Here is a 27,304-nt window from a genome sequence, read left to right on the forward strand (position 1 = left end):
AGTATCCCACTTCAACTTTGGATCGAGATACATGCCTAAATATTTAACAGAGTTAGATTGCTTAATAGTTTTATCAGATATTTCAACATTTATATTTGCACATTTTGATAACATAATATTAGTTCGAAAAAGCATAGAATTCGTTTTATCAACATTACGGCTTAGTTTGTTGTGGCACAGCCAACCATATATGTTATGTAGATCAATATTTATGTAGTATTCTATCTCACTGATATTTTTCCAGAAAAATAAATAACTGTGTCGTCTGCATACAGATGCAGTTTACAATATTTTACATGTTTATTGATATCGTTTATGTATAACGTAAAGAGAATTGGCCCTAGGGTTGAACCCTGTGGAATCCCATACTCTATACTTGAGACGTTTGATGTAATATTCTCGATACATGTACATATATTCCGGTAATCCGGTTGCATAAATAACTCTCAAACCAGTGCAAAGCATCTTCTGAAACACCAATCTTTGCTAGCTTCTTCACAAGTATTTTAACATCCACAGTGTCGAAGGCTTTTTTCAGGTCGATGAATACTGCCCCGTATAACATGTATAAAGACCCTCGTCCATTGCCTTGTGACTTTCAAAAGAGAAGTCATTGTTGAGTGTTTCTTTCTGAATCCGGACGGACGTACTGATCCACACAGATCAGTATTTCATTTTCTTTCATGTACAATTTAAGTTGGTTGGATACAAGTCTTTCCATAATTTTTGAAATATAAAATGGAGATTGGTCTATAGTTACAAGGTTCATTTTTATCACCTGATTTGTAAATTGGAATAACTTTTGCTATCTTGTATTTATGTGGGAACGTACTATCTAGTAGTGATTTATTGATCAAATAAGTAAGTGATGGAAGCACTGGCGTACCTATAGGATTTTCCAGGGGGGGGGGGGCAAAAAGGTCTTTCAAGCTCGTCAGGGGGGGGGGGGGCAGGGATACATGCATGGGTGGTGGCTTTGCATGGGTGGTGGCTCGTCAGGGGGGCAGACTGCCCCTCTGCCCCCCCCCCGTAGGTACGCTAGTGGATGGAAGTATGGCTGGTGCAGACATTTTTAGTATTTGAGCAGTAATACCATCTATACCAGAAGAAGGTTTATATTTTTAATAATTTAATCTCTTTTGAAACATCCTCTTCTGTTACTGCTGTAAAATAAAAAGATGAATCCAGGTTACATTGCTCCGGCACTATTCCAGAACAAATAGGAATCTTGGATGCTAAATCAGCCCCGATATTTGCAAAATAATTATTAAAATTCTCACTTTGCTCAAATATTTGTTCTTTGTCAGTTTTAATCACAGAATTTGATTTCTTAGAAGGTAATAATGATTTCATAACAGTCCATATATTTCCAGCATTTACTTTTAGTTTTGTTATTTGATCATTATAATATTTTTTCTTTTCTTTCCTAATTTGGCAAGTGATTTTATTCCTGATCTTTCTATATTCTATCATTTTAATTTCATCTTTACTTTTTAAGGCCCTTTTCTTCAATTTCTCCCTTTCTCGAATCAATTTAAGTATTTCTGAGTTCATCCAGGGCGATTTTTTACTCTGAATTCTTCTACTTCTGATAGGCGTACAATAGTCAACAACTGACATTAAAAGTTCTTCCCATTTGATAAATGCTTCATTTATATTATCATAATTAAGTATCTCGTGCCAAGACTGGTTATTTAATCTTTCCATGTACGCTTCTAGATCAATACCAGATAGTTTTCTGAAGTTAATCATTCGAGAAGCGTCTTCATGTTTTGATTTCTATATCATGTAACTCATTGAGTGGTCACTGATACCAATGTGAATAACACCATATTTATTTATATTTTCAAGTGAATTAGTAATCATATGATCTATGAGAGTCATTGAATTGCATGTGACCCTTGTGTAGTCGGTTCTATTAATTTGATCTAAAGAATATAAGTTATGAATTTCTTGTAAACGTTCAGTGTCAGTCGATAATGGAGACTTTAAGATGTCACAGTTGGTATCACCCATTATGACAATATACTTGTTAAAACGGTCAAGATATGATAAATAGTTTTCATATTGCTGGAATATATCAAGATGAGAGTTTGGTGGTCGATACCAGGTACTAAAAATAATTGGGTTTGAAAACTTTGGACGTATCATTAACGAAATTATTTCTAATGAGTTCTCTACTTTATAATCAATTTCTTCAAAAGATAACGAATTTTGGATATAAACAGCTACTCCACCTCCGTGTCGATTTCTATCTCTACGGATAAGGAGATAATTGTCAATATTTAATTCACTATTGAATATTGATTCATCTAAAAACGTTTCATTCAGTGCTATATAGTACATGTATTTTGTTACATTCTAATAATAACTTTATTTAATCAATGTTCCGAAGGAGGCTACGAATATTTAAGTGTACAAATCTAAGACCTGTACTTTGTAAGCAATCAAATTGCAACGGGTTTCCTATTTCTGATAAGCAAGAAGTGTTGACATTCACATTACTTTTAGTGTGAGTGGTACATGAAATGTTATCAAATTCACCAGTTAAAAAAGGTAAGTAATTGAAAAGACAATTGGTACATTGCCAGTCTAAAAACAATTGAGTATATAGGATCATCATATAAATCATTACTTATTTTAACACATTTTGTGTAAACCCATTTTTTACAGACAGTACATTGTAAAGCTCTTTGAGTATTTTTTACACTTTTAAGGCACTGACGCAAGGAAATTGTTTCACCATTAGCTAAAAACTACATAAAAGTAGAACAAAATGTTAAAACACTATTCAATATAAAAATAATACAGCCGTAAAGTTAATACAAGAGTTCTAGTTGTAGATAACGAAGGATTACATCAGGTCCATGAAAATTAATGATTAATATGTAATCAACCCTGCATTTATTAAAATCTTCATCAGTAATATCAGTCCTGTTTAATCAGGGATACATCAAGAGATTATATATTCATATAGTGTCCAAACCACTCTCAGCCCTGATCAAACGTTTGACAGTTTTTCCTCCGCTTGCTGGAAGTAAGGCTATTATTCTGCCATCCGAAGACCAGGCAGATATGACTTTCGTAGTTGGGGTGCGTTTATCCGCCACTTTTTTACCCTAGAATCATGATCTGAATCATGATTCAAATCATGATTCTGCAGAATCACGATTGCGTTTAGTCGAAATTGAATATAATCATGATTAGAATCACAAACATGAAACACGAAAAAAGGGGCGTTTGGAAAGACGTTTCTGCAGAATCACGTACGAAAATGTTCGAATAAACGATATCGTGATTACAATCATGATTCTATGACCTCACTGTTGTGTCGGGCTACTTTCGGTTTGACTCTTGCCAAGCTCAAGGCGCTCTAATATGCTCATTGTATGTACATGATTATGTACTATAAAGCATGCATTTCTTGTCATGTTCAAGTTCTGTGTTGGTCATCGCATCGTCCACTACTTTTAATTTTTTGGTCATGTCTTCAACTTCAAGTTCTAGTAAATGAATAACTGGACAGACAATGATCTCAGTTGTTGTTGAGTATACAGTATCAATATTAAATTGGATCTACGCTGAAATTCACTTCCGAACATCATTTTGGATAAACTAACAAGATGAATAGAAGCATACCCTTATAAAAAAAAAACCATGGTTTTACAACCGTAATCATGGTATAACCATGGTTAGGGGCGGTTTTACAATGGATCGATGGTAGTCCATGGTTTTACATTCATAACCAAGGTAAATGTGTGGCGGAAGTGTGGTAATACCATTGTTAAAATACCATAGTTATAATAACATGATAAAAATGTCATTTTATGACGATTTTAAAACCATGGTTATAAAAACCATCATTATACCACAGTTTTAAGAAAGTTAAAATCAATAGTTATAAAACCATGACAAAATCATCTTTCTACTTTGGTGAAAAAACCATAGTAATTTAACCATGGTTGTAACCATGGTTTCACAGTAGTATAAAAACAATGGTTAGGAAACCTTGGTTTAACTCCCGTTTTACCAAGGTTGAAAACGACGGTTATACACCATGATTTTAACCATGGTTTTAAGGTAGTTTGAAAATGATGGTTATATAACCATGGTTTTAACCGTGGTTTAATGAAAGTGTAAAAACAGTGGTTACAAAACCATGGTTAAATTTCTGTTTTCCCATGGTTGAAAACGACGGTTATACACCATGATTTTAACCATGGTTTTATGATAGTTTGAAAATGATGGTTATATAACCATGGTTTTAACCGTGGTTTAATGAAAGTGTAAAAAAACAGTGGTTACAATACCATGGTTAAATTTCCGTTTTACCATGGTTGAAAACGACGGTTATACACCATAATTTTAACCATGGTTTTATGATAGTTTGAAAATGATGGTTATATAACCATGGTTTTAATCGTGGTTTAATGAAAGTGTAAAAACAGTGGTTACAAAACCATGGTTAAACATTCGTCTTAGCAAGGTTGAAAACGAGGGTTATAAACCATGCTTTTAACCATGGTTTTAAGATAGTTTGAAAATGATGGTTATATAACCAAACATGGTTTTAACCGTGGTTTAATGAAAGTGTAAAAACATTGGTTACAAGACCATGGTTAAACATTCGTCTTAGCAAGGTTGAAAACGACGGTTATAAACCATGATTTTAACCATGGTTTTAAGATAGTTTGAAAACGATGGTTATATAACCATGGTTTTAACCGTGGTTTAATGAAAGTGTAAAAACAGTGGTTACAAGACCATGGTTAAATTTCCGTTTTACCAAGGTTGTAAACGACGGTTATACACCATGATTTTAACCATGGTTTTATGATAGTTTGAAAATGATGGTTATATAACCATGGTTTTAATCGTGGTTTAATGAAAGTGTAAAAACAGTGGTTACAAAACCATGGTTAAACATTCGTCTTAGCAAGGTTGAAAACGACGGTTATAAACCATGATTTTAACCATGGTTTTAAGATAGTTTGAAAATGATGGTTATATAACCATGGTTTTAATCGTGGTTTAATGAAAGTGTAAAAACAGTGGTTACAAAACCATGGTTAAACATTCGTCTTAGCAAGGTTGAAAACGACGGTTATAAACCATGATTTTAACCATGGTTTTAAGATAGTTTAAAAATGATGGTTATATAACCAAACATGGTTTTAACCGTGGTTTAATGAAAGTGTAAAAACATTGGTTACAAGACCATGGTTAAACATTCGTCTTAGCAAGGTTGAAAACGACGGTTATAATTAAACCATGATTTTAACCATGGTTTTAAGATAGTTTGAAAACGATGGTTATATAACCATGGTTTTAACCGTGGTTTAATGAAAGTGTAAAAACAGTGGTTACAAGACCATGGTTAAATTTCCGTTTTACCAAGGTTGTAAACGACGGTTATACACCATGATTTTAACCATGGTTTTATGATAGTTTGAAAATGATGGTTATATAACCATGGTTTAATGACAGTGTAAAAACAGTGGTTACAATACCATGGTTAAATTTCCGTTTTACCATGGTTGAAAACGACGGTTATACACCATGATTTTAACCATGGTTTTAGTGATAGTTTGAAAATGATATATAACCATGGTTTTAACCGTGGTTTAATGAAAGTGTAAAAACAGTGGTTACAATACCATGGTTAAATTTCCGTTTTACCATGGTTGAAAACGATGGTTATACACCATGATTTTAACCATGGTTTTATGATAGTTTGAAAATGATGGTTATATAACCATGGTTTTAACCGTGGTTTAATGAAAGTGTAAAAACAGTGGTTACAAGACCATGGTTAAACATTCGTCTTAGGAAGATTGAAAACGACAGTTATAAACCATGATTTTAACCATGGTTTTAAGATAGTTTGAAAACGATGGTTATATAACCATGGTTTTAACCGTGGTTTAATGAAAGTGTAAAAACAGTGGTTTACAAAACCATGGTTAAATTTCCGTTTGACCAAGGTTGAAAACGACGGTTATACACCATGATTTTAACCATGGTTTTATGATAGTTTGAAAATGATTGTTATATAACCATGGTTTTAACCGTGGTTTAATGAAAGTGTAAAAACAGTGGTTACAATACCATGGTTAAATTTCCGTTTTACCATGGTTGAAAACGATGGTTATACACCAAGGATTTAACCATGGTTTTATGATAGTTTGAAAATGATTGTTATATAACCATGGTTTTAACCGTGGTTTAATGAAAGTGTAAAAACATTGGTTACAAAACCATGATTAAATTCCCGTTTTACCAAGGTACTAACTTTGTTAGTCTGGGCCTATAAAGCTTGTCACGACTAACTCAGCTGTGGACTAACGAATGTTTTTCATTACTCGTATTTCGTATACTGGGTCCATTGATATTTTGTATTTTTATTAATGACATGTGTAATTTGAAATTGCATGTACATTCTAAAATGTCTCTTTATGCTGATGATACCGCCATTTTTAATCACGGTGAATCAATTAAGGAGGTACAAAATTATTTGCAAGATGATTTTGATTCAATAAGTAAATGGCTAGACTTAAATAATATGCATTTACACCCGCAAAAAACAAAAGCCATGGTATTTGGTCAAAAGAAAAAGTTGAGGGGTGCTCATTTGTCAGTGAAATTCGGGAACATACAATTAGAAAATGTAAAAAAGATTAAATACTTAGGTGTCATGCTCGATCCGGGCTTGACTTGGTGCGAACATATTACTAATATCGTTTGTAAAATATCTCGGGCAATAGGTTGTGTAAGGCGGATTAAGCACTTACTGTCCTTTGATATCATGAAGAAGCTGTACTTTTCTATGATTTTACCTTACATTGATTACTGTATTACATCTTGGGGAAGCAGTGCAAAAATACATTTAGATAAGATACAAAAACTTCAAAATAAATATGCTAGAATGCTTTTGAAAAAAGATTATAATACATCACAAATTTCTTTGTTGCAGTCACTGAAGTGGCAATCAGTAGATCAGCGTATAAAATATCAGTATTGTGTTCTTGTATATAAAATAATGAATGATTTAGTTCCAAATTATTTAAAACCTTTAGTATGTAAACGGCCCGTGAAATACAGGACACGGTATTCTTTACGATGCCCCCTTCAGCTTCCCAAAGCTAGAATTGTACATAAAAGAAAATCTTTCGCATATGTCGGACCCAAATTATTTAATGCACTTCCTTAAAATTTACAAGTTTGTACCTCCTTGTTAGTTTTTAAAAAATTATGCAAAGCCTTTCATACGAATTGATAAAGAGCGAAATGATATTCCATTGATTTACAATGCTATGTATGTTTAAATTGTCACTTCCCACTCTATATTTTGGTGTTAATTGTTTCTGATGTTAGATATTTTGTATTTTTGATGTTAATTGTTTGTTGTTGAATTGTTGTTCATATATAGTTATATCTTGACATGTATTTTAAACTGCAGGGCGCCTTTGTAAAGCAGTTTTAAGAACTGAATAGGCCTACCCTGCAGTATAAAATAAATAAAACAAAATAAATAAATAAATAAATAAATACTTTATAATTGTGTTCAACACGGATTTCGCGCATTCCCCGCCTGCCCCCCCCGTTCATTTTCGCGCTTTTTTTTTTATACGCGTCGATGTACTAGTACCACGCTTGGTACCACGTGTGTAACGCACAACCCGCACATGCATACACACCATAGACAAATGCACACACACACGTACACGTGCAGATACAATCAGCTTAAGGACGTTCCACTGTTATATTTGTGCGCATTATGATCTGCGCATAGTTTACACTCTGCGCGCTGACGTCACAATGGATGAACAGGTGATTAATAAGCTGCGGGTATGAGCTGATTTTTCTCATCTTCTGCACTTTAACTGCAGATCCGATGCGTTATTTCATGAAGCTAAAAAATTGAATTATTCCATGGACCATTCAAAAAAATATTCTCTACAATTTCAAAATACTTTACTCTGCAGTGCTGCCAAGAATCACGAATATTACCCCGAGTTTGAATAAATGGTAGAGTGGTTTTGATTTTTTCTTCACATAGATACTAAGCATTCGGCCCATTTTTGGTGTTTTAAAAAGCACATTTGCTCTAATAAAAATGCTGATAGTTTAAAAACGAGCACATGAACCCCTATTTTTTAATGTTTGTACCTCTTAGGTATACCTTCCTCTACAACTCTGCAAATTTTGGTGAAAATGACATGGATTTTGAATAAAGTGCAGCATTTATTGTACGTTTGTAGTTTGTTACTGAAATTTTACATTTTTTAGATTGGGATTTTGTTATCTTTTACGCCATTTTTAAGAACTGACAGTGCTGTTAAACTTAAAATTGCAAACAAATAGCACTATTAATAGATTCTCCATTCTAACGATACAATTATTAACTCTCTTGCGAAATTTGATGACCTTTTCATGTATTTTGACTGTGTAATGGAGGTTTAAACTCATTGTAGTAATCTTGGGCGGTCTAAAAGTGCCAAATTCTTTTGAATGCGCAATTCTTAAGAACATCAATTTGGGTGAACTTTGAAGCTCTATAGCAAAAAATCAAGCACATGGACCTATGTTAATTTTTGCATATTTCGAATATTAAGGTTCTAAAGTATCTATGTGCAAAGTTTGGTGAAAATGACATGGATTTCACTTTAACTGTGGAACGTCCTTAATGCTTCGAAGGCCAAGGCCAGGGCTAAGCTTCAAGTCCATGAAATTCAGGCAATTAACTGCATTTTGAACTGAAACTATAGGAGAACAGACAAATTATGGAACTGTCAGGAGATAGTTAACGGTAAGTAAGCTAATCTAATCAGTAATCTGTTGGGCATTCTCGTGAATTAGTCCACTCCTGGCACCTCCTTGGCCTTGCATGACTCGGAAATTGAACACTCAGCGGATTGTGCGTGTACCGTACGGTACGTACCGTACGCGTACCAAGGAGATAGAGTGATATCTCCTTGACCGTACCAAGCCCGAGTGGTACCGTGCGGTACTGCACTCTGCAGCAGGCAGTGTCACTGTCAGTGGATTATTTCAAGGAGATATAGTGATATCTCCTTGATTATTTCAAGAGTTTGCCTTAGTCTGTAATGTTGCTGCATTTATTTTGATTAGGACTCAGAGTGTTGCATGGGTCTAGAAATGTATTCTGACTTCAACTTGAAGTTGAAGCCAGGCATTGGGGCGGGCTACATGTACTATGTAGGGCCTAAAAGTTATGGCTATATATTATAGGCTTGAGCTTGCCTTGGACTTTGTCTTTGCCTTGCTTTGGACTAGATCTATTATTATGGTGGAACACGTCGTACTCGTAGCCTAGTCCCGGCCCTAGCCTAGGCCTAACTTAGGCTAGCGCTTGGCCTATACCTGAAAAAAAAAACTTGTTGGCTGCCATCGAGTATGAAGAACAATTTTGTACTAGATCTACTGGCTTAATTAACGTTAGCTCGATCTATCGACTAGGGATCTAGATCTAGATCTAGATCTATACTTTAACTTTTTAAAGTTTAAGTTAGAGTACGGTGTCGGTGGTCCTAATTAATGTTATACTTTTGAACGGCAACAGCATTCAGTCCACTGATCTGTATTTTTTTGTTGTTGATAGGTCTAGACTCTAGGCCTAGGCTACAGACTCTGCTACTGCGGGTTAATTAGTCCTCATTTAATTAGTAATACTTGATCAATGGATCAGCTAGCTGCAAAGTAGCATGTTTTAATAAATCCTTTATTTTTAAGCGGGAGTACAATTCATATGTCTGTATATGTTTTTCCATGTGAATTTTCTTTTTCTTTTGGTAAGTTCATACAATTCATATGTCTGTAAATGTTTTTCCATGTGAAAATCTGTTTTTTTTTGTGGTAAGTTCAGAGTGTGGTTGTGCGAACGTGGCTGGCTCCTTGTTTCGACAATTTCTACAGCATGCATGCACATTACGATAGTAGATCTACACGGTTGTACACAACTGAAAGATATGCGCATTTCCCTAGCCATAGCGGCGATCGATGATTGTTACCAAAAGAAAAGTAATGCCAATAAGTGTATACTTTCGAGTCTCCTTGGTATTTTCATATATAGGCCCTACAACTATTCATGAAAAATCCGAGGCCAAACCACGTAATGTGGAATTTCGTCACAAATGGGTTAAGTTATTAATTTAGGAAGTGTTGTTCCATATGTGTCACTAATAGTGGAATTGTCTGAAATTTGTATGAATTTTAAAATATGGTTGGTCATTATGAAATGAATGAAATTTCATGTGATGAAAAATGGAAATAACATCGCTGGACCGTTGTGTCGTAACTGTATCTTAATTTCAAATCAAAATTTTTAATAGACTACAATACAATTTTCTTTCCTGGTAGCGGGAAGTTAATGGGATGGTCCAGGCTGAAAATATTTATATCTAAAAGTATATAAATGGAGTAAAATTCACAGAGTAAAATGCTGAAAATTTCATCAAAATTGGATATCAAATAACAAAGTTATTGATTTTCAAAGTTTATCAATATTTTTTGGAATATGCACATCATCATGAATATTCATTAGGTGGGCTGATGATGTCACATCTCCATTTTTTCTTATGTTATTACATGACATCGTAAATGTTTCATTTTTTCATACATGTGTAAATGATGTGTCTCCATTATGATGAAATAAGTTGAGGCAATAAATAACTAGTCCACTTAATCAGTTGTCAATCCAATTATTTTAGTTTTTGGTAGCAATTTTTTTTATTAAACCCAATTTCACATACAATTTCACATAATAAAACACAAAAGAACAAGTGGGGATATGACATCACCAGCCAACCTAATGAATATTCATTAAGACATGCCTAGAACTGTTTCACCGGAATAATATCATTTGAAATTCAAAAACTTTATTTGTTATTCGATTTTGATTAAATTTTTAGCATCTTGCTCTGTAAATTTTCTTCTATTTATTGAGATATAAATATTTCCAGCCTGGACCATCCCTTCAATTTTACTAATATTCGAAGACAGGAAACTAATACTAGAAAAAAAAGATAAATGAATGGAATATGTATCACCAAACCCAGATAAACATTGGAATATGTCTGTTTGCCTCTTGCATCAAGGCAAAAACTGAATATTTGTGTCCATGTACATGCAATATCTTTTGATTACACACATTTATCCTGAAAGCTCTTTGCATACATTATTTATTCAAAATTCAGGTTTAGTAAGAAAATCAATTACTTTTCATTCCAGGTACAAATTTGTATTGATATATGGCCAAAATCAAAGAAGGGTGTTGGTAACCAACAAGTCAGAGGAGACCTCAAAACGGGAGCTGCTTAGGGTGGTGTGCACAACATTTGGAGTGAAAGAAGAAGATATTTTTCCTGCAGACATGGCAAGACAAATTCAACGATTTTGCAGACATGGAAGAGGACGAACTTGTGTCAGGGCCATTGAGAGTAAGAATTACAAACTACCTGTGGTCCTCGGTGCACAGCAACTGGTGAATGGTGGAGAGTAAGTATCTGGTACCAAACAGAAACCCTAATTAACTCTCAGTGTGCCATAGTCTTGCCCAAGTGCATGCCATTTAATTTCTTTGGCAATTGATTCATCCTTCTAGATAAACATATTACTTGATTATGGCCAAACTTAAAGGCATTTCTCTTTTTCACATGACATAGTTATATATGAGACTCAACCAGAAGGATTATTAAAGAGGATTAGAACTTGGCCAGTGAAAACGCTTTAAACGTGTATGGGGCACCTTAAGAGTTGATGAATTAAGTAAATGTGAGTAAATGCATAAATATGAGAATATTTCTTGCATTATAACTTACTAATGTTTGAGTATCACTATTGATGCAGGAATCTTACAGTGGCTACATTGTTGTGACATTTTGTAATGCATTTCTCTGTTATTAGATTTTACCTAAAGTTTATTTTTTAGTCTAATTCGCATGTACATTGGTTCTGCTATGGTCTTTCACCAAATGTTAACTGGTACAGTGTGTTTGTGACAGATAGTCGCAAAGTGTGACCAAGTGGAGCTTTTCTGTTCTTGTCTTTGGCAACAAGACTGGCGTGTCGTTGCATAAAACTTGCTATTATAGTAAAATTTGCTGTAAATATCTATTAAGGACTCGGATGAAAAGTGATTTGACAGAAACTAAATGAATGAGGATTCTAAATCTATTTGTTTTTTCTTTTTTAAGTATAATTTTTTATTCTTTGTTTTTTCTTTTTTAAGTATAATTTTTTATTCTTTCCAAATCTGACACTGTTGCAAGGCACATAGAGTGGATGAGCACTGAAAAAAAGGCAGCCAGACTTCAAGAGAGTTGAGTTCTGCATGCAGAAGACACTGGCAGACAGAAGGGCATGGATCATAAATTCTGTCCCTCGGCCAAGGATCACTGATGACCGACTGAAGTATCCTTGGCTCTTTGATGAGGATCAGGTAATCTATGCAGAGTTTTCTCACCAGATTTTGAAATATACTGAATATCCCGAGATTGATTGAATGCTGACGGACGTTGATAGAGTTGCTTACTCAATGTTTCCCTATTACAGTGATTTACAGAATTTATTGGAAACTTCTAACTCCACATGGATTATCCAAACTTGCTCATGAACTTAATTTATTCAAGACTGCGTAAGGTATGAACTTCATATGTGGTCCTTGTATGACAAAAATTCAGGTTATTTTCTTGTCAAAGCAATATCACCTAAACAGCTTGAGGTATGGATGTAAAAACTTGGTGTTTAACATGTACCATCATAGGAAGACGATTTGAATGGATTTTGGAATATGTAGGTCAAAGGTCAATTTGTGAAATTTATTTGTTTAAACACATAGTCACCTTAACAGTTTGAAATATAGATGTGAAACGTGGTGCTAACATGTACCACTATAGGAGATGATCTGGATATATTTTGGAATATGTAGCTCGAAAGTAAATTTGTGAAATTCAGGTAATATCTTTGTTAATGCAATGTCACCTTAACAGTATGAAATATGGATGTAAAACCTGCTAGCATGTATCACTGGGAAGAGGATGCATTGAGTAGTGTATGTTTCATTGACTGTTTTTGAAAATTTGACTCAATGTCTCTAATCTTCAAATTAAAGGTCTAGTCCACCCCAGGAAAATGCTGATTTGAATAAATAGAGAAAAATCAAACTAGCATGAAATTTTAAAGTTTCGCTTATTTTCAACAAAACAGTGATATGCACAACTAGGTGAGCCAATGATGTCACTCACTATTTCTTTTGTTTTTTATTGTTTGAATTATTCAATATTTCAATTTTTACGAATTTGATGATTAGGACCTCCTTGCCTGAAGCACAAAATGTTAAAATAATTAAATTCCACGTGTTCAGGGACGAATGAAACTTCATTTCACATGACAATGACGAGAAAATCAAAATATTTCATACTTCATATAATAAAATACAAAAGAAATAGTGGGTGAGTGATGTCATCAGTTCCCTCATTTGCATACCGACTGAGGTGTGCATATAAGCGTTTTGTGAAATGAAGCAAAACTTTAAAATGTCATAACTTTCTTATTTTACATCCGATTTTGATGAAATTTTCAGTGTTATGCTTGTTGAATTTTTCTCTTTTTATTCAAATCAAGGTTTTTTTTTTTTTTTTTTTTTTGGGGGGGGGGGTGGACTTGTCCTTTAATCTTGCCATATCTGTGCTACCTCTGTGTGTGAAAAGTACATTAATTTATTCAGTTTATTCAGGGATTTTTTTTTTGTATATACATATAGTCTTTCTACCTTGTCTTCTCAGTCAAACCAAATCTTATAAGATCAACAGCAAAAAAAAAACAGTTTTCAGGAGTATATGACATCATTCTGCATTCCATACTTAATTAAGCTTGACATATCTGTGCTAACTCTTAATTTATTTAGAATATTTATGATTTTTTATGCCTCCGCCAACGTCCGCCAACGAAGTGGCCGAAGGCATTACGTTTTCGGGTCGTCCGTACGTACGTCCGTCCCGTTTTGTTTTGTCGAAATCTCAAGAACCGTGGAGTGGTTTTACATCAAACTTGGTATGAGGGTATATCCTGGGGGGATAATACTTTGTTTTGATTTTATGGTCACGGGTGAAAGGTCACAGAGGTCGTTATATACCTTAAAATGTCCTGTTCTTGTGATAACTTAACCATTGGAGCTAATAACTTCAAACTTGGTACATTCTTTATATACATAATAGAGGGAGAATGATCTGATTGGATTTTGGGGTCACATGGTCAAAGGTCACAGAGGTCAGTATGCCTTAAAATATCTTGTTCTTGTGTAACTAAAGGAATGTTAGAGGAAGTAACTCCAAACTTGGTACATATATGCTTGATATAGGGGGGGGGGGTAATTTGGGGGGGTTGCAGGGCCAAGTTCAAAGGTCATAAAGGTCATATACTTACAACTTTTTTATCCATTTAGTAATTTTCTTGTGTTTTATGAATACTAAAAATTATTTTCATATATCAAGTTTGATTGTAGGTCAGTGTATGCATGAAATTGTTCTTGTGATAAACCAAAGACTTCGATAGATCAATTTCAAATATGGACAATGCATACATTATGACATTGACTTGAGAAGTTCAAAGGTCTAAAGAGTTCATGTCTCTTGTCACAATTGCTTGTAGATTCAATATTAATGGTTCTTGGATGCATATATGAGAGTGATCAATATGATAATAGAAAATATCAATCAAGGTTTTCCGTTGGGTAGATTTAATTTTATTGAATAATTTTTGCCTTATCCAAATATAAGTGAACACCAAATGTTCAGGCCAGCTATGGTAGGAATCGAACTCACGATCTCCTGGTTACTAGACAGGCGTCATACAACTAGACCACCAGGAATTAAGCCCGATGGCTATTGGCTGCTATTATGTGATATATCAACACAGTACTGTACCTGCTGCTATTATGTGAATCAAACCAGCTACCAGCCATTGGGCTTCTCGGTGGTCAAGTGGTATGACGCCTGTCTGATAACCAGAAGGTCGTGGGTTCGATTCCTACCCGAGCCGGCCTGTAAAAATTTTTCTTAGCAGCTCAAACATGCACTGAACATTCAGTGTTTATTTATGTTGGGATAAGGCATAAATTATTTAATATAAAAAGAATAGAACAAATTTGAAGATTTATGGGAAATTACCTGTGCAACATATTTCTGATCTAGTGGCAATGGCGGAGGCATAAATTTCGACTGTGTGCAGTCGAGAATCCATCTAGTTATTTTCTTTTGTTTTTTGTATAAAGTTTTTCTAACATGTCTTCTTGGCCAAATCAGTTATATGAAATCAGCAGTAATAAAACAGTTTTCAGGAGTACATGTATACATTCCTTACTTAGTTTAGCTTGCCATATCTGTGCTAACTGTTTGTGTGAAAAGTACAAAATTTATAAAGAATGTATTAAAATTTATGTGGGTTCTTTTATAGATATGTATTCAAACCTGCCATGTATAAAGACTTGCCTCTTTTGTCAGCTAACTTGGGTAATGTTTCCAGAGCTGTACAGGTAGTACTGTATTAGATGTGTTTGACTTTATTTTTATTAAAAGTTTTCATTGCGTTGTTCTTAACACTGATTTGCATTTTGTCCCTTTTTAGGTCATTGTGTGATCTCTCACTGATTGATACAATAAGTGGCGATGTGTAGTGTGGAATATGACCTCTGTCATATTATCTGTCTGACTGACCTACAATTTTAAATGTAATTTCTTATTATACCATCACCAATGTGGCTCTTTGATGATGTAGCCGAATGTGTACATTGTAACTGTATTTTAATTGACTCTTTTCGCTGATACACTAGAAACTCAATATACAGAGATTCCCAATATAACAGTCAAATTTGCTGGTCCAAGGTCCTTTTGTTTTTGTGCCCTGGTGAAGTTAGATTCCAGGTATAATAACAAGGTTCATGATCCCAAGGTCCTCCTTATACTGAGTTTCCACTTTATCTCATTTCAGCAGATAATATGATAGAGGTAAAAAGCAGACAGGTTGGATGACGTGTATGCTGTGTATGACCATACGACCATGGTTATACTCTGGTTTGGGTGGTATAGCAGTTGATGGTTATACCAGAGGTCGGTTGTAAAACCATGGCTCTACTGTGGTTTGGTTTGTAGAACCAGGGATTTATCATCGTTTCTGGCTGTGAAACTACAGTTAAACTTTGGTTTGAGCTTGAGAACCACGGTTTTATTGTCTCACTTGCATAGCAGAAGTGAGACATAGGCGCCGCTTTTCCGGCGGCGGCGTGAACACCAAATCTTAACCTTGGTTAAGTTTTCGAAATGGTATAATAACTTTGGAAGAATTTGGTCCTATTTCATGAAACTTGGGTATAAGGGTAACCAAGTATCACTGATCGATCTGCTATACATTTCAGGTCACATGATCAAGGTCAAAGGTCATCTGGGGTTACTGAACTTAGGCCATGTTTAGGTGTCAATATAAAAAACTCAAAGATTTTGAAATATCATAACTTTGATCGGTTTTAAAATCGGTGTTTGATCGATGTCATCGAGCGCCGGTGCAGATTTTGCGAAATCGGTGCATCGAAAAGAAAAGAAAAATACGTCGGCCGATTCGCTTGGTTAACACAATCATCAAAATAAACAGTAATGTCCAACTTGACTACTACTTACTTGATCTACATTGCCCCCAAAATAACACCTATTGTGTAATTATGATGCCTATTCACCACTAATTCGAAGTTTATTTCAATCATAGTTCGAGTCTAAGTCGTCTGCTCGTGCCGAGATAATTTATGCACGATGAATTCATGAATGGAAATGGTAATACTGTTGTAAATCCTTTCAAATTTACCATAGTTAAATCACAGTAACTGTAGTACGATCACGGTTGAAGGATGTCCAAACCATGGGCAGACCAAGGTGCACCATGGTTTAACCATCATCAGACCATCATGCACCATGGTTAAACCATGGGTATGTCACACAATGGATCCAATATTAACCATGCTTTTACCATGATTTTGAGGATGCAAGACCATGGTAATTCTATGATTGGTTTGTAGTGAAACCATGGTTATACTTTGGATTTCATTGCATAACCATGTTATTATCGCTGTTTCTGTTTTAAAATCATTGTTTCACCTTTTCTTAACCATAGTAAAGACACTTTGAAACGATGGATTTACCACAATAAAAACAAGGTTTTAACCACGGTTAAACCATGGTAGCCATGGTTTATCTACAATGAAACCATTGATTAACTGTGGCACATTATGGTTAAACCGTGGTATACAATGGTTAAACCATGGTTAGACAGTACTTTGACATGGTTTAACCATCATCATACAATATTGCACTAATGGTTAAAAGGTGGTTTTACCATATGATTGATCATGGTTTTACCGTGATTTGGGTTGTAATTATGTGGTTTGGCTGCTGTAAAACAATGGTTTCACCGTTTTCTAACCATGGTTTCACCTTCGCTTTACCATGGTTTTACCTACCCTTTACCATGGTTTTATACTTTCTTAACCATAGTTTCACCTTTTCTTAACCGTGGTTATAGTACGGTAAAAACACAGTTGTGACCATGGTTATGCCATGGTAATGTCATGGTAAGTGCGTTCCAATTTAACACCTTTTAACCATGGTTACCATGGTTTACCCATGCTAAACCTATAGTTTAACCGTGGTACACCATAGTTAAACCATGGCTAGACAGTACTTTGACATGGTTCAACCATCATCATACAATATTGCACTATGGTTAAAAGGTGGGTTTACCATACAATTGATTATGGTTTTACCGTGATTTGGGTTGTAATTATGTGGTTTGGCAGCTGTAAAACAATGGTTTCACCTTTTTCTAACCATGGTTTCACCTTCTCTTTACCATGGTTTTATACTTTCTTAACCATGGTTAAACTATGGTAAAAACATAATTGTGACCATGGTTATGCCATAGTAATGTCATGGTAAGTGCGTTCCAATTTAACACCTTTTAACCATGGTTACCATGGTTTACCCATGCTAAACCTATAGTTTAACCGTGGTAAACCATGGTTAAACCATGGCTAGACAGTACTTTGACATGGTTTAACCATCATCATACAATATTGCACTATGGTCAAAAGGTGGGTCTACCATACAATTGATTATGGTTTTACCGTGATTCGGGTTGTAATTATGTGGTTTGGCAGCTGTAAAACAATGGTTTCACCTTTTTCTAACCATGGTTTCACCTTCTCTTTACCATGGTTTTATACTTTCTTAACCATTGTTAAAATATGGTAAAAACACAGTTGTGACCATGGTTATGCCATAGTAATGTCATGGTAAGTGCGTTCCAATTTAACACCATTTAACCATGGTTACCATGGTTAACCCATGCTAAAGCTATAGTTTAACTATGGTTAAACACTAGTGCACCATGATTTCACCATAATTAAACCATATCTTACTATGGTTAAACTATGAAATTACTGTACGATGGATCCAATGCAAAACCATGGTTTTACCTTAACATCAAACCATGGTTTTTTTTTACAAGGGATATGGACCCTATATGATAGAAGTAAACAAAATGAGGTATAGACTGAATTCTGGAAGCAAAAGATTTTTCGAGAGCCGAAACACGTGCGAAAAACTTCCTCTGTCAAACTGCGCACTAGTGATGCGCACTGGATTGGCCCGTATCTGAGGAGAAACAGCATTGGAATGAAGGTCGTCTAAACGCTGATTCTGTGATATTGTGATTCATGTTTGTGTTTTGAATCATGATTCAAATCATGATTCAAATCATGATTCTGGCTTGAGGTCGCATAAACGCAGCCTTAGTCTTTTTCAAAAGGTCTGGATTGACCCTCGTCAAATCCTCATCAATGCCCATCTTCTTTCCTTTTAGTTCACCGCGTTTAGAAAGGATTGTACGTCGTATATGACACGAACTTCGCGATTAATGGCGCTGTGAGGGGCTGTGAGACCAGCCCCTCGGTTACAGCCCGATAGACCGCGGGTCCGATAGTCCGCGGGTCCGATAGTCCGCGGTGTGTGTAAAATTATGATAAGGATAATTGTGAGATCCAATGTCATCAAAAGGTCAATGATACGAGTCCATGTGGTTCTATAACGATGACCCAAACTTTGAAAGGACAATTGCCCCCTGACAACTACTTCAAGGAAAATATTATCCCCATATTTTTATCGTCGGGGACTGTTACCCCCCCCCCGGAAATTTACCCTCTAGACGCCAATTACCCCTAGTACGGAGCCTTTCAAATGCCATTGACTTGACGACATGGTGAGATACTTTATCTTGCCATGTCGACTAAATAAGCTTATTATGTCCGCATGGCGATATACGTTATCCAGCCAAGTCCACATATTATAAAAAAGTTATACGTCAACATGGTGAGATATTTTATCTTGCCAAGTCGACTTGTAACAAGTTATAAATTATGTCAACATGGCGATATATCGGGATTATCGCCGGGACTTGTACACTTCATATCTCGCCATGTCGACATATCGACTTGACAAGATAGAATATATCGCCATGTCCAAATAATAAGCTTATTAATTATACATGGCAAGATAAAGTATCACGCCATGTCGTCACGTCGATGGCATTTTAAAGGCTCCGTACTAAGGGTAATTATCCGGGGTAATTGTCTGGAGGGTAAATTACCGGTGGTAACAGTACCCGGCGGTAAAAATATGGGGATCATATTTTCCTCGAAGTAGTTGTCAGGGGATGATTGCCCTAATTGGGTTATTGTTATAGAACCCAGGCGCGGATCCAGGATTTCGTGAGAAGGGGGGCCCAAATTTGACCTGATTCTTGGCGCCCATGTGTACTTTTCGAAAAATGGCGCCCACTCCCTCCCAGCCAGGCTAACTTAAGTGCCTTAAATGGATTTTGAATTATCTTATAATCACATTAAAAAAAGGCAATTAAAGACCACTCTTTTAATGTGTTCTTTAAAAAAAATCCATGAATATATAATGAAATATCAATGGGAGCGCGAAGCGCGAGCGATTTTCGGGGTTTCAATTTGGTTTAACTTCTCTCCAGAGTAGGCCCAATTAGAATATTATGTGAACGGGAGCTGTTGTTTCTTTACTAGTTGTTTTAGAATAGCCTTCAATAATATTAATGATAACTTCTTGGGAAAAATGCAATCTCGAAGCAATCGACTCATTCTCCTCATTAGTGGCGTATTTATTCAGCATGGATGCACGGGGGGTGGGTTCTTGTTGAACTTTTGTAGAGGGCACCAAGATAAAAAAATAAATGAAATGGGGGGGGGGGGGAGAAGATAAAATAATATCTGAAATTTTATTTTTTTAAACACATTGAGGTATTTCACAAGGCCTAAATAAATAAAGAGAACGCGAAGCGCGATCTGTTTTTTAAAAATATTTTTCATGTATTTTATCCTGAAAGCCTAATTCCGGGGGCGGACCCAGCTTCCGCAAATAAGGAGGGGGGGGGGCGCGAATTTTTCACCCATATTTTCCCTGATCGGCCGCTCAATGTTGATTTTTTTTTGTTTGGTTTCTTTGAAGGGGTTGTTCCAGTGGCGTAATGAGCCAACAATTATGAGGGGACTCGATATGGTGTATCGCATAAGATTAATAAGAAGTTTCCATTGAGCGAAGCGAGCAAGCAAATATGCTGACATTTTTATTACAAAAATACAAGGTTGTAATAGATTTTGATATAATATTTGGAAAATAATATCATATTTCATCCTAATCCCTTTCTTTTTCTCTCTCTTTTTTTTCTTGGTCGTGATTCTTTTTTTTTTTTTTTTGGGGGGGGGGGGCAAAACGCCCATGTCCTAACAGTCATTTCTAGATAATTACCATGAGCGCGAAGCGCGATCAGAAGTGTTAAATATGCATTCTAGCCTAGTCGAAAAGGGACCTGTTAAGGACGTTTTGCAGTTAGCCATTAAGACGATACATATTTTAACGATTAAATAATGTGAGCACGAAGCGCGAGCTGAACATTTTGATATTCCAACCTAAAAAGATGAGATTTCAAACCCCTCAACGGGACACTCGAGTCATGTTTTGTCAATCATGAAAAAGGATGGGTAATTTTTGGTATCTTCATAATGTGAGCGCAAAGTGCGAGCAGAAAATTTTTGATATTCTGATCTGAAACTGGATAATTTTAGTACGTTTTGAATAAGATCAAGCTGCGTATCTCAAAAAACATGCGTGCGCGTGTTTTAGAGTTAGACAGAATATGCATTCTGAATACATTTTATTTTTCATCATGAAAATCAATAATGCGAGCGCAGAGCGCGAGTTGAAAATAATATTTGAAATTCCGATATGAAATGAGTCAATTTATGCACTATTTACAGCACTGTGTATATAGGGAAATTGTGACGTCGATGTGGATAGCACTAAATAAATGATGCGAGCGCGAAGCGTGAGCTGATATTTTGTTATTATTTTAACCTAGGATCGATACATTTTAGGCCTAAGGATATTTTGTCATCATATAAGAATGATGACTATCTTCATTTTCTTTTTCTAAATTGTGTTGATATTTATTTATGAAAAAGGGACAATTTAGTTATTATGAATTCATAAAAATGTTATTTCATATTTATTAATCTAATAAGCCTAATGAGTGTGTGAAATTGGTTGACAGTGTATGATGCCTAAAAACTGGAAATTTTAAGTATTTTTGTAATCATGAATAGGATTCATTGGTTGATATATTTTTAGCAAATAACGCGAGCGCAAATCGCGATCCGAAATTTTTAAATGGGGGGAATTTAAGTAGTTTGTTATAGAATTAATATATAGGTGTACATAACTCACCAAAATGCGAGAGCACAGCAATAGCATAGGCCTTCATTTTTTTTTAGAATCGGGACACCTGAAAAAAGAATATTTAGATAATCTTATATGAAATACAAAAAGACAATAGGTAGGCCTACTTAGCAAATAATGCGAGCACACAAAATGTTGCAAATGTTGATTCACGCCATAAAACGGACATTTTCCAGAGCACTTAAAAAAATAAATTGGTAAAAAAAAAAAAAATGAAAGATCGATGTCTGAGCTGAATTATGTTTTGTATATTGACTTCAAAACTTGATATTTTGAACTATATATCAGCCTATATTGACCGAGATATGTATCTCATCGAACAGGCAATGCGAGCGTGATGCGCGAGCGAAATTTTAATATAGTGTCATTAAATATTTTCAAAAATTATTTTCCAAGTCTTCTCCTGACATTATTTTATTCTTCGTCCTTTTATGTTTCGTCTTCTATTTTTCCCCTTCTTTTTTTCTTTTCCCCCCCGTTTTTCCCAATTTATTTGCTCCGTCAATAGGGGGAGGGGCCCTCGGGCCCCCTGGATCCGCCTATGTTAGTAGTTGTTAAGATGAACACGATGCATATCTATTAAGAAATGAATGCGAGCGCGAAGCGCTAGATGAAAACTTTTATAATGATGAAATGAAAAATACATTTTCAGTTGTCAGGTTAGAATATCTAATATTTTCAGCTTGTGCTTCTCGTTCGCATAAAAAACTGTGAGGTCGGGATGCGTATATAACTAAACAATTTATTATATATTATATTTATTATATACTGACTTAAGAAGGACTAAGGTATAATTCCTATTCTAATTGCTTGTCCTTTTTCTCTTCTTTTTCTGTTTCTTACCCCTTTTTTGCGCCACCATGGGGGGGGGGGGGGCAAAATCTTTGCCCCTTGGATCGGCCTATGTATGTTGACTTGAAAAACACTAACACTTACATGTGGGATTGATGCAGAGGATGCATACCTCATTGATGAAATATTGCAAGCGCGTAGCGCGAGCTGAATTTGATATAACCCTTTTTTGTGACCCTGAACAGGATATCTATCTCGCTAAACAGATTTAAAACTCAAAAACATTAAAACATTGTTTTTGATGAAATTTTTTTTTAATGAAAATTTGGTGCCCCGCTAGATCGAATCAATTCGGCGCTCCCATAGTTCGAACATCAATTTGGCGCCCCCCTCCCAGTTCAAACATCAGTTCGGCGCCCCATAGATCGAACGTCATTTTGGCGCCGCCTATAGTTCGAACATCAAATCGACGTCCGGGTCAACATCTCCCTCTTTCGTTTCCCATCTCCTATTCTTTTTTTTTCTTTCTCTTATCCTCATTCCCCTTCCTTTCTCTCTTTCTTTCCCCCTCTTCCTCTCCACTTTTCTTCCTCTCTTCTTTTCCTTCCTCCTTTCTCTCTCTTTTTCTTCTCTTTATTTTTCCCTTTTCTTCTCTTTTTTCCTCATCTTTTCTTTCCCCCTTTTCTTCTCTTTTTTCCCCGTCTTTTCTTTTTCTCTTTTCTCTTGGTTCTCTCTCTTTTTCTTCTCTTCTTTTCCCCTCTTCCTCTCTCTCTCTCTTTTTCTTATCTTTCTTCCCCTCTTCCTCTCTATTTAAATATTCTTTTATTCCTTCCTCTTTTTTTCTTCTTCCTTTTCCTCCTTTTCCTTTCTTCTTTCTTTTCTTCTCTTCCTTTTCCCTCCTCTCTTTTTTTCTCTTCTTTCCCCCTTTTCTTCTCCCTTTTTCTTTGTCTTCCCTTTCCCTTTTTCTTCTCTTTTTTTTCTTCTCTCCCTCTCCTTCCCCCTCTTACTCTCTTTTCTATTCTCTTCTTTTCCCATCTTCCTCTATCTCTTTTTATTCTCTTCCTCCCTCTTTTTTTTTGAGCTAGGGGTGGGGGGGGGGGGGTTGAGGCAGTTTCCCCTCGGCCCCCCATGGATCTGCACCTGATAGAACCCCATGGTCTCGTATCATTTGACATTTGGACCTCTCGATGACATTTGATATATCTGATCATAATTTTACACACACTGCGGACTATCGGACCCGCGGACTATCGGACCCGCGGTCTATCGGACCCGCGGTCTATCGGGATGTCCCCGTGATAGTCAGGGGCCTTTGGGGACAGAATTTACAAAAGCGTCATTTTTTGCATGTGGGTCCCTGGTATCAAAAGCATTAATTCTAGATAGGGTGCCCCGAAATCGGTGAAGGGCACCCTATTTTAAAATGCTATTTTATGCAAATTTTATGCAAAAAACTCATAATTCACCATATCTCACTATAAATAATTTTCAAATGACAAATTTTTGTGTATTTGGGTCTTCTTTTGCTAAATATTTAACTGTAGGTCGATTTTTATAAAATTGGTGAGAATGAATCAATTCTTAAGGTTAATTTATGCAAATTATATGCAAAAACACATATTTTATCATATCTCAACATATAGAATTGTCAAAACCACAATTATTTTTCCACATGTGTCACTGGTTCCAAAAGCATTAATTCTTGATAGGATGCCTCGATATCAATGACTGGAATCCTATTTCATAGTGCCAATTTAGGCAAAATTATGCAAAATCACACTATTCACCGTAAATTACTGTATATGTATAGTACAGACCTAAACTTTTCTAGAAGCCTTTTTTTTTTGGGGGGGGGGGGTATTTTGGATTTATTTTGATGGGGCATCAAATCTAGATTGCTTTCTGTACAGTTCCCGAATCAGAATCAATTTTCAATGTTAGTTAATGCAAATTTATGCAAAATTTATGCAAATATGTGTAAAACACATAAACTATCATATTTCGAGGTTTTAAACAGAGGGACGAGCACAACACTCTGTATATGAGACACTGTTATACAATTCATTCATTATGGTGACTTTCCATGCGACCAGAGGAGGGTATCATGTTTAAAATGCAAATTTATGCAAATTATAAATCCTGTGCATACCCCTTTCTTTCCCAAGTAGAGTTTCCCCCTGTCAGAAAGAGGAGGGTATATGGATCGTTCTAATGTCAGAAAAAGCTGTCCATGTTTGCCCCTCTGACAACTATGTACATTTTTTTAGAACAGGGACACATCAGATTTGAGCAAAGAGACCTGATCATTCTTCTTTTTCTGTCGTCCCTTTGTTGACGGTGACCTGAATAATTTCAGTGATTTTTCTTTATTGGCTTATGAATTGATCTCTATCACTAAAACTAGGGTTACACCAAAACCAAATTCTCCCAATCAATGTCAGACCGAATCAGAGTCACATCGGTCTGGAATAAGTCCCAAATCAGAGCACTATTGACTTCTCAAAATAATTGTCCAAATGCTTCCCCAAATTCAACCGAATTCCATCCGAATGTGGCTCGAATAAAATTTTTCGTGGCCACATTCGGGAGTATTTTTGAGGATATTCGGCTGGTTTTAAACATTTCAAGACAAGCAGAATCCCTCCACGAATGTTCCCGAATGTTCTCGTATAGGGAGAAGGAGAACAGAATAGTCTCGGATCCTTCCGAATAGATTCCGGGAGCTCCCCGAATCGGAGACGAATAAGTACCAAGTCCAGGCCATTCTGGGCAGAATTTGTCCGAATTTGTTCGGGAGAATTTGGTTTTGGTGTAACCCTTGCTTAAAGCTAGGGTGAGAACGGAACTGAATCAGCTATACACGTATTCGGGTGGTTCAGGAATATTCTGTTTTGCCTTCGTAAATGCGAAAAAATTTGGGAGCATTCGCTGAGGAATTCAGCTCATTTTGAAATGTTCAAAACCAGCCGAATACCCTCCAGAATACTCCCGAATGTGACCACAACAAATTTCACTCGGGCCACATTTGAGATGTATTCGGGTGACATTCGTTTGGATTAGGGGAGGCATTTGGAGTTTTCTGGGCAGATTCGGACCTATTTGTATCATTCTGGGCATAACTGTCCCGAACCGTCCGAGCTCGGCACATTCGTTCTGATTCGGGTCCACAATCAGGCCATCGTTCGGCTGTAATCAGAGATATCGGGTCACATTCGGCTGGATTCTGGATGCAGGTTTTCTTCCAAATTTCGGCCTCTTTTCACTGTAATATTTGCTTAGTCATTGGAATACAGCTTCATACACAAATTATTGTTAATTTACATATTAATATAACACACTTTTGCATGGAAACAGGATTTTCAATAGCATGATTTGCTGGTAAAATTGAAGCTTTTGAGCTGATAGAGGTACTTCAAATTAATGCTTGGCCCCTTTTTCACTGTTAATACCCATTGGAATGGGATAATTTATACATACATGTATAAAATAATTGATAATTTACATAAATTAGCATATTTTGCATGAAGACGGATCTTTCAATAGCACGTTTGATAGGGAAAATTAAAACTATCGATCTGATAGAGATTTTCTTTAAGTTTGGTTTCTTTTTATTCCTTTTTACTAATTTTTACTATTCATGCATAAATTAATTGCTAATTTACATAAATTAACATATTTTTGCATGAAGACACAATTTTCAATATCATGTTTGATAAGGAAATTTAAAGCTATTGACCTGAAAGAGACTTTCCTAAAGTTTGGTATCTATTTACTTTTATTAATTAATTCCTATTGGCAGTGGCTTCATGCATAAATTACTGCTAATTTACATAAATTAGCATATTTTTGCATGAAGATGCAATTTTCAACACTATGTTCTGTGGGGAAAATTAAAGCTATTGACCTGATAGAGACTTTCCTAAAGTTTGGTATCTTTTTTATTAACTTTTATTGATTAATTCCTACTGGCATATGGCTTCATGCATAATAATTGCTAATTTACATAAATTAGCATATTTTTGCATGAAGATGCAATTTTCAATACCATGTTCTGTGGGAAAAAATGAAGCTATTGACCTAATAGTGACATAGGGAAAGTTTGGTGCTTTTGTAAACTCTGTCCCCAAAACTTCTAATTATGGGCCTAAGGCCCCTGACTATGAGACCATCTCCCCGGACCATGCACCTCCGGCCCCCTCCCCTAGAATTTTGTACCTCATTGTATGTCAAATTCTATCATGGATTCTTTTTTAATGAGAGTTCGCGACATTTCAGAATAGTGACTGAATACACCAGCCACCGACCTCATTTTTTTGGGGGGGGGGGGGGGCGGGGGCCGGTGGGGCAAAAGTGACGTTGAGTTGGTAAATCAAAGTGGATAGCCATTAATGGGTATTGAGGGGGCACCGGCGGGAGATGGGTGGTGATAAATTGGTTGGTTCCAGATGTGATTACCCATCCCCAAGTACCCCCAAGAAGAAAATTAACAGAACACCCTACCCCCCCCCCCCGGTGAAACCGGACTTGGAACTATAAACTTTATTATTTATCCGCTTCAGTAGGCCCACGGCGGAGCTTACGTATACGTAAGATCGTATCTTTGTGCCCGCCGCTAAATAGGCCGCCCTCTTTTTATT

General features: G+C 35.8%; 1 long non-coding RNA gene across 1 annotated transcript; it reads left to right on the forward strand.

Moving 5' to 3' along the window:
- Positions 1-8,688: 8,688 nt before the first annotated feature.
- LOC135156685 (uncharacterized) lies at positions 8,689-15,633 on the forward strand. Its single transcript, XR_010295735.1, has 3 exons — positions 8,689-8,809; positions 11,251-11,517; positions 12,291-15,633. It is a non-coding gene; the product is annotated as an uncharacterized LOC135156685 (long non-coding RNA).
- Positions 15,634-27,304: the final 11,671 nt, after the last annotated feature.

Source organism: Lytechinus pictus, chromosome 14, assembly GCF_037042905.1.
Source record: "Lytechinus pictus isolate F3 Inbred chromosome 14, Lp3.0, whole genome shotgun sequence".
NCBI classification, from domain to species: domain Eukaryota; kingdom Metazoa; phylum Echinodermata; class Echinoidea; order Temnopleuroida; family Toxopneustidae; genus Lytechinus; species Lytechinus pictus.